The sequence below is a fragment of the Mustela nivalis genome (genome assembly GCF_964662115.1).
Source record: "Mustela nivalis genome assembly, contig: HAP1_SCAFFOLD_39, whole genome shotgun sequence".
Taxonomy (NCBI): Eukaryota; Metazoa; Chordata; class Mammalia; order Carnivora; family Mustelidae; genus Mustela; species Mustela nivalis.
The window spans coordinates 2317787-2327120 of NW_028136550.1; the positions used below are offsets into that span (position 1 = coordinate 2317787).

General features: G+C 47.4%; 1 long non-coding RNA gene across 1 annotated transcript; it reads right to left on the minus strand.

Annotated features, from left to right (window-relative positions):
* Positions 1-2581: 2581 nt before the first annotated feature.
* LOC309856971 lies at positions 2582-7774 on the minus strand. Its single transcript, XR_014307426.1, has 3 exons — positions 7698-7774; positions 4658-4715; positions 2582-2598 (listed from the first exon to the last, which is right to left on the minus strand). It is a non-coding gene; the product is annotated as an uncharacterized lncRNA (long non-coding RNA).
* Between the last annotated feature and the right edge of the window lie 1560 nt (positions 7775-9334).

The following is a 9334-nucleotide window of genomic DNA, read 5'->3' on the forward strand; positions in this document are numbered from 1 at the left end:
GGAGGTTTATCCTATTAGAAGGGATGTGGCCATTGGAATGGGCACACACAATTCCCTTGGAGAGGGCAAGTACAGTCCTCAGGTTTGGCTCCAGGGGCCTGAGCCTGTAGGTTGTGTAGGCCAGGTCTGTCGCTCTCGACTTGCAAGAACGACCCGCAGACGAGGTGTTTGGCAAACTTCTTTATTCAATCTTAGCCCCGGGACCCCGTATACCGATTATAGCCCCAAGTTATAGAACACAGTGGATAGAAAGCAACCAATCACCACATAACACAACTACTATAACATCCAATCAGAAGGGATACAGATGACTTCAATCCAGATCATGCGGGGAGCTCGTGCCTACTGACGTGAGCCCCTGAAACTTATTGTTCACTCTGTTTTTGTGCCGTTCCTATGGTCCCTGGTTAATCTTATACTAGTCCCGATACTTCAGTAGAGGTTGTGCGTTGCCTGGAGCGCTCCCACATAAACATTCACCTGCCCTTCTCCTCAAGCCTCGCCTAGTACGTGACTCCCAGCTTCTGCTGCATGGCTCTCCACAGCTCCCCCTTTTTTATTTATTACATGGCATGGATCGTGCCTGTCTTAGGTTGCCAATCCTCAACACACATGCTTACCCGTCATCGGGTACTCCCCTTCACCGAGGAGCCCCTGTCTTAGGTTGCTATGGTGAGGGACCAGTCTTACCCGTCTTTGGCTACCGACCCAGCATACAGAGCCATATTCAGGGGGAGGCATCCTTTTAGGCAGCAAAGCCAGTTTTGAGACGCTTGAGGCAGCAGGGTACTAGCTATGGTGGGAGCAACCCATAATCAAGGTTGCCGTGTAGTTTTGTCACGAGCAGCTCGTTGCTGATTCCGCACAATGGCTCGCACTTTATATAATTCTGCAAGCATGAATTTCACCACACAGGGAAAGAGGCACATGAATAAAAGCATAAGTATTATCACTCCTATAATAGAGCCTATAGCATACCAAGTACGTGATAGCAAAGGAATATGAGAAAATAGCGAATTTACAAAATTGTCAGCAAGCTGAGCCACGGGCAGCTTGGCATGCGGAGCTTCTGCAATATTCAAAATCTCTTGATGTAACTGCAGCAAGTCAAGGGACACATTAGAGTTAGACCATGCCCCTTCAAGGTGGTACAACACTCAACCCCAGGAAGTTTCTGTGACATTATAGCGCTTGGGGGTGACACAGATCCAGTGGTAGTCACTATGGCATTGGATCCTAGTTCGCAATTTCAAACTTTGACGTTCGTCCCCCAGAAACTTCACAGCATCATATAAGGCATTTAGTCTGGTTTCAACCCTTTTGTCTATATCCTCTTGTGTTCCCAAGGCCAGAGAAGTATTATGTGCCAGATGATCTACAGTATCTGCAGCTTGCACTGCTTGAGTTAAAGAAATAGATGCAGTAACAGTTGTAGCAATTATTGTTATAAGAGAAACTATACCTAAGATCAACAATCCTAATTCTCGTCTAGGCCGACTAAGGGCATTCTGTACCCGATCCCACAATTCTAACCCAGGGTTAGAGTACCATGGCTTAGATATATTAACAGGAAGCATGATAAAGGGGGGTTGTCGAACTACTAATACACCATCATCTACCGAGACACCCTGAATGCAGTTAGTTAAAGTACAATTCGGACAGAGCAGGTGATATGTAGCTTTATCTTTTTTAATGGTGAGATCCTCTACTAGCAGCATAAAAGGTCTAGGCACACACGCTTGAGGGTATCTATCCTCTAGATCTTGGGCTTCCTTGTTCCAACGGGTTGCTTTTCCAAAAGCGGCTAAAAGCTTCCATATTTCCGTTTGTACTGGATACCCTCTTGGCGGAGCAAGTATAGGAGGTACCTTTGGCTTAAAAGCCTGGGTAGGTGCCCTAGATCCCCAATCTAAAAGTGTAAATCCCTCCTCAAGGGTGTAAGCAGTGGCCTTCTTTTCCACACATAACCTCCAGGGAACGTCTATTCCTTTAGATATTCCCAACTGAGCTGCACATAATGGGATATCCCGGGGAATCTTACCTATTGATGTTGCATGGCCAGCAGTTACCCCTGCTATAGTCACATCATCATAATAAACTAGTGTAAACACCCACAAGCAATGTGATCGTCTACCATTCATGGAGAAGCACATAGGATACATGTCAGAATAGCCCTTATAAGAAATATTCGCCTGTTGCGGCTGTATATGTACTGAGGAAGGGGATCCTAGTAAAACAGTATCATTAACATAGACAGGGACAGAACTCATTTCCCAACTTACAGGTTGCAGTAAAGGCGGATCAGGAACGTATGCCCAGTATACAGAGCCTTGAACCGTTAACACTTGCATACAAATGAACAGTAATGACAGGTACAAGTCCAAAAGAGAAAATTGCGCTTTAGACTGAGTCATTTGAGGAAGGAGTCGAAGCTTGGTGATCTTCTGCCTCGGCGGCAGTTGGGTCGGTTCCAGGTCCCTGGGGGCAGGCTGCAGGATGATCATCATCACTGTCATCCGCAGTAGCAGCATCTTCCACAGGTTCCACGGCCACCAGCCTGGTGAGACGTTCCGGCACCCAGTGCGGGACAGGCGCATCCTGTGGAAAAACACAAAGGGAACCTCGGTGCCACCGGAGCACCGGGTCAGGGCCCTTCCATGAACCAGTAAGGACATCCTTCCACTTCACCATAGATTGTTGCGTTTTCTGTTGGCCCCAATGGCGCTCTGCGGCTGAAACGCCGTCTTTGTCAAGTGTGAGAAAATTTAAAATAAAAGTGGTCAAGTTGGTAAGGTCTGTAGGCGTGTGATGCTCCTCTCCAATTCCCCCTTTTTGTATTTTTTGCAAGGTAGTTTTAAAGGTCAGGTGAGTGCGCTCTATGACACCCTGGCCTCGAGGGTTATAAGGAATGCCTGTAACATGGTGAATATCATAACAGGCTAGAAAGTTTGAAAAGCTTTTAGAAGTATAAGCAGGAGCATTGTCTGTCTTTAATTGTTTAGGCACTCCCCAGCAGGCAAAGCTGCGCAGGCAATGAGATATCACGTTTTTAACATTTTCTCCTCGCAGGGGGGTTGCGCTAACGACCCCTGAGCAGGTATCCACACTCACATGAACGCATTTTTGTTGCCCAAAAGAAGGTATATGTGTTACATCCATTTGCCACAGATGGTTGGGCAATAGTCCCTTAGGATTTACCCCGAAGGAGGGCATGGGCAAGTGTACCACACAATTGCCACAAGACTTTACGATATCTCGTGCGTCAGCTCTGGAGATATGAAAGCGTGCCTTTAATGTTTGGGCATTCACATGCCATTTATCATGATATCTTTTAGCATCTTCTAGAGCATTACAAACATAAAAGCGCGCAGCTGAATCAGCCATTCGGTTTCCCTCAGCCATAGGTCCTGGAAGGTCTGAATGTGCTCTAAGATGTCCAATATAAAAAGGGGCACCACGGGAGAGTATAAGGTGTTGCAATTCAGCCAGCAGGGAGGAAATTTCTGACTGGCTGGCTGAAATAATAGCAGTTTCTATAGACCTGGTGGCTGCAACTGCATATTTGCTATCTGAGATAATATTAAAGGGTTGATTTAGAAACCTTTGTAAAACACACATAATCACCAACAATTCTGTTCTCTGGGCTGAAGTCGAGGGCACAACAACAGGAATTATTTTTCCTTCCACCACATAAGCGCCAGTTCCTGCTTTACTGCCATCTGTAAATACTGTGAGGGCCCCGATTAATGGCTCCAATCGACAGGATTTAGGCCAAATAAGGGGTGTATTTTTATAAAACTCAATGAGAGGGTGTGAGGGATAATGATTATTAAATATAACAGGATAAGCAACTGTCAGGATGGCCCAATCGTCATTTTCATGCGTTAAAATGCTTATTTGGGTTTTATCATAAGGGATTATGCAAACATCGGGCAGTTTCCCTAGGACCTGTATGCTGGCTTTAAAGGCTTTATTTGCCACTGTAGCTACAGCTGTAGCATACGGGGTGATGACACAGCTAAGATTATGGGGTAGATAAATCCATAGTAGGGGTCCTCCTTGCCATAAGGCCCCCGTGGGTGATCCAGGGGATGGAATAATTATGACACTTATAGGCTTTTCCGGGTCACATCTATCTGCTGCTGTTAAAGCTAGCCTGCTTTCAACTAACTGTAATGATTCAATAGCAGCTGGAGTGAGTACTCTTGGGGAGTCTAATGCAGGGTCCCCAGGCAGAATATCGAATAAAGGTTTCAGCTCTGCAGTAGTAATTTTTATGTATGGTCGAATCCAGTTAATGTCCCCTAAAAGTTTTTGGAAATCATTCAATGTATGCAAGTGATCTCTACGGATTTGAATTAGCTGAGGCTTTACTGACGTTTTAGAGAGCTGCATACCAAGGTAATTTTGTAGGCCGCCTGCTTGGATTTTTTCAGGGGATATAGTTAGACACCATTTTGCTAACTGTTCCTGTAGGAAGGTTAGAGCTGAAGGAAGAGACCTCTCATTTGGCCCACAAATCAAGATATCATCCATATAATGATAACAAAGCAGGTCTGGAAATGCTTTTCGGAAAGGCTCTAGTGCTTGGCTTACATACAACTGACACAAGGTGGGGCTATTGGCCATCCCCTGAGGAAGTACTTTCCATTCATACCTTTGATCTGGCTCAGCATGATTAATTGATGGCAGAGTAAATGCAAAGCGCTCTATATCTGCAGGGTGTAGTGGAATGGAAAAGAAACAGTCTTTGATGTCAATTACAATAGAAGGCCAGTTTCTTGGCAACGCCCTCACGACTGGGAGCCCTAACTGAATGGGTCCCATGACCTGCATTTGATCATTAATCTGTCGTAGGTCATGTAGCAATCGCCAGTTGCCTGATTTCTTTCTTATTACAAATATGGGTGTATTCCATGGGGATGTGGATTTTTGAATATGTCCTGCTTTGAGTTGTTCTTGAACTAGCTCTTTTGCCGCTTGTAATTTTTCTTTTGTTAAAGGCCACTGAGGCACCCAGCGCGGCTCTGGTGTTTTCCAAGTTATGCGAATTGCCTCAGTGGCCGCTAGGAAAAAACCTGACCCCCCATAGAAGGCGGATTGGGATCTCCCTGGCCCTTGGTCCCAAGCCCTTGGCCAGGCTTATATTCCATGTTTCTCATCATGCTTTGGGAGGCCTCACTGTATAACTTTTCTGTAGTAAGTTTGATATTCATTTGCTCCAGCACATCGCGCCCCCACAAAGAAACAGGGGTGGAACAGACATATGGTTGTAAAATGCCTTTATGTCCTTCCTCATCCTCCCAGTCCAAAGATGCAGCACTAATATCAGGACTGGTAGCTATCCCTAGTCCCCGGAGGGTCTGGCTGGCTTTAACTAGAGCCCAGGCTTTAGGCCAATCTAGACAATTTATAATGCTTTTGTCTGCTCCTGTATCTAGGAGTCCCCAGAATAGTTTACCTCTAATCTTTAATTTAAGCATAGGTCTCTCTTTCATGCTCATAGTAAGGCATGCGAGGGAGGATCCCGTGGATCCGAAACCTCCTTTTCTAGTCTGGCCTGTAGAGGGATATTTTTCATGATTACTAGGCAAAATCAAAAGCTGTGCAATTCTGTCCCCTGGATTTATAATATTAATTCCCTTAGGAGATGATATCAGAATTTTAACTTTCCCTTCAAAATCAGGATCAATCACTCCCGGATGGACCTGAAGCCCTCGTAAAGTACAAGAACTTCTGCCAAGAAGGAGTCCCACCGTTCCTTTTGGAGGCCCTCCAGACAGGTCAGATGGCACAGCCTGCACCCCCATCTCAGGTGTTAAGACCATTCGGGTGGTGGCACAGACGTCAAGTCCGGCGGAGCCTGTTGTGGCTCCCCGGGGCCCTGCAGGAATTGACTCCCCTGATCGGTGGGTGGGTACAGCCATCGTGGCTTGACTGGCAGGGACATCGCCACCCCGTACATTTGATTCGGGCCCCGGGGGCTGGGGCCCTGCCCCTCGTTTTTTGGACTCCCCCAATTATTAGGTGGTAACGGATTTCCTTGTATATCCGCCACAGATCGGCATTCTTGTGCCCAATGATTTCCTTTTCTACATCGTGGACACAGTTGAGGTTTTTTCCTTGCCGGCTTATTCGGGGAGGCTTTTCCAAATGGAACTCCTCTTTGGGGGCAGTCTCTTTTTAGATGGCCCTCCTGTCTGCACTGGAAACATTTCCGGGGGTGGGCTCCTTGCTGTCCTTGCATAGCCTGAGCAAAGGCTGCAGCCATAACCTGCCCCTGAATTACTGGCCCTGTAATGTCTCTGCAGACCTTGATATAGGCAGAAAGATCTTTAGCCCTCCATGGCCTAATGGCTTCACGGCACCATTTATTAGCATTTTCATAGGCTAATTGTTTAATTAAAGGCATAGCAGAGTCAGTATCTCCAAACATCCTGCCCGCAACCTGCATCAGCCTGTCCACAAAATCAGCATAGGGCTCATTTGGCCCCTGTACTACTCTAGACAGTTGTCCTTGCAAATCATTTACACCCCTCAATGTTTTCCAGGCCCTAACGGCCGCTGTAGCAATCTGTTGAAATATGGTAGGGTTGTAGGTGGCCTGTACCTGAGCCTCGAGATATGGTCCAGTGCCTGTCAGCATTTCTGAGTTCCACTGGGGATTTCCCGTAGCTGCATTTCTCCGCGCTGTATCCTGGCAATTATCCTGATTTTGAATTTTCCATTCCAGATATTGCCCTCCGCTCAAAACTGCTCTAGCTAAATTGCTCCAATCCTCAGGAGTGAGGGTGAGCGCTCCCAGCGATTCCACAAGGGAGACAGTAAAGGCTGCCTGGGGTCCGTAGGCACTAAGTGCTTCCTTAAGTTGTTTCACCAGTTTAAAATCTAGCGGCTGATGATATCTCTGCTGATTTTGATCTTCCAGTACTGGGAAAAACCCTTTTCCTGGACCTAAGACCTCTCTCCAGTTTGCCGCGGTGCAGTCTGAGCAATGGCAGACTTTTGCACAGCCTGACCGATATGGTGGGGGCCATTCATAAGGTGGCGCCGTGGGGCTGGAATGAGGAGTCGGCGCACGGTCTATTTCTGCTTCTGGTTGTTTCACAGCTATGGGTTTTGCCTCTGTTGGTAAGCCTAAAGCCTCTGGATTCTTTTTCTCCTTACCCCCTTTTTGATTTTGAGTTAGTTCATCTGGAAGTCCCTCTGAACTCTCACTATCCGCCTCAGAGCCCTGGGAGGAGCCCTTATAGGATTCCTCCTTTAATTGTTCTAATATTTCCCCTCCTTGCTGAATCACCTGTTTTAGCCGCTCCCGAGATGACTGCAAACATACTTTCACAAGGGACCACACGGCAAGAGTGCCGGCGTTCACGGTGGGGTTCTGCCTTAAATCCTCTCCTAGATGTTCCCACTGAGGCACATTCAGAAGTCCCTCCTCTATAAACCAAGGGGCGATTTCTCCTACTTCCTTTAAAAAGGCACGATCTGTTTTTGATTTTAAAGGCGTGCCATTTGCTTTGAGAATGTCCTTTAAAGGACCTTCCATCCTATATCTAGTAAGCTCGTTTCCCAATCTGGAAATCTTTTGCTATCCAGGTCTCCGTGAACTTTTAAAACTACAGCTATACTCGTCCAGAGACCTGTCCTGTCCGTAGACAGAGATGGTGGCCAACTTCCCCTTTTGTTGCTCTTACCCCAATCCTCGTTCTGCGCTCGGCGTCGGGTCCCGGGTTTTCGGCACCAGATGTCGCTCTCGACCCGCAAGACCGACCCGCAGTCGAGGTGGGTGGCAAACTTCTTTATTCAATCTTCAGCCGCAGGACCCCGTACACCGATTATAGCCCCAAGTTATAGAACACAGGGGATAGAAAGCAACCAATCACCACATAACACAACTACTATAACATCCAATCAGAAGGGATACAGATAACTTCAATCCAGATCATGCGGGGAGCTCGTGCCTACTGACGTGAGCCCCCGAAACTTATTGTTCACTCTTTTTTTGTGCCGTTCCCATGGTCCCTGGTTAATCTTATACTAGTCCCGATACGTCAGTACAGGTTGTGCGTTGCCTGGAGCGCTCCCACATAAACATTCACCTGCCCTTCTCCTCAAGCCTCGCCTAGTACGTGACTCCCAGCTTCTGCTGCATGGCTCTCCTCAAGGTCTGTTTGGACAGTTGTCTGAAAACACAAACTTGGCTTATGTTTCAGGTCATAGGTATGGCAGGACTTATCTACAGACCATGAGGAGAACTTTTCGGGATTTGAGAAAAGGGCGAGTGTGAGGCTCTTGCTCAAGTTTTTGTCTCTGGATATCGTGTCACTTATTGTCGTGAAATATCTGGGTGACTTCATGGGAAATGGACGAGTCTTACTCCCTGGTGGTTTGGCCCAGTCCAAAGCGTTTGGGGTCACTCTGTGGGATGGAAGAAGTCCGTTTTTTTTTCTTTTTATGTTGTTTTCTTTTTAACCTCAGGGGTCCCAACAAATGAGGGATTCCAGAGTAGAGCCTTGGGGGGGGGTGACTGGACAATCAGAAATCTGGTTAAAAATTGGCGCCTAGGGACATATCAAGCCCATTATGACATCTAATGGTCCAGTCACTGAGAGGACTTACTAGAGGACAGGACTCATGAGGGTCACAATGCGTGTTTATGCGCTTGTCGAACTCAAGAATGGGCGGGGCCTCAGGGTGAATGCTGGTTTCTCCTACACTGAACGTTGGACGACGTGCCAACCACAAGGTTTCTTACCATGGGTAAGGAGGTGTTCTGATTTCTGCATCACACTCACCCCTGGGCAGTGATTGGAGATAATGTCTCGGTTCTGAGGCCTGAAAACTGAGGCAGGGAAGAGAGGATACCTAAGGCCATGGCGGGTTTTATGTGCTCAGTGTGCGGTCTGCTTTCCGGGTTTGGTCAGGAGGTCCGGGCTCAGGTTGTGTCCGACAGTGCATTAGTGCCCAGGTTAGACTATATAATTTGGGTGAAGTCGAGTGCTGTGGAGGTTTATCCTCATTGAAGGTGCCTGGGCAGCTCATGAGGCAACAATTTTTTTCTAGAGGGCAGGCAGAGTGCTGCATTGTGGGTCCGGAATTGCCAAACTTGAGGGCTTCGGGGCCAGGAGTGTGAGGACGGAAGTCTGAGAAGACAAACTAGACTTCGGTTTCAGGGAGAGGGCTACGGCAGGTACCCCCTACAGATCTGAACCAATACTCATGCATCTGAAGTCAGGGCGAGGATCAGACGTTGGCTCAGGTTGGAGTTTCCGTGCATGACGGCCACTTCATGAAGGGAGCGGAATCTCAAGGCCATTGAGGTTTTCCCACG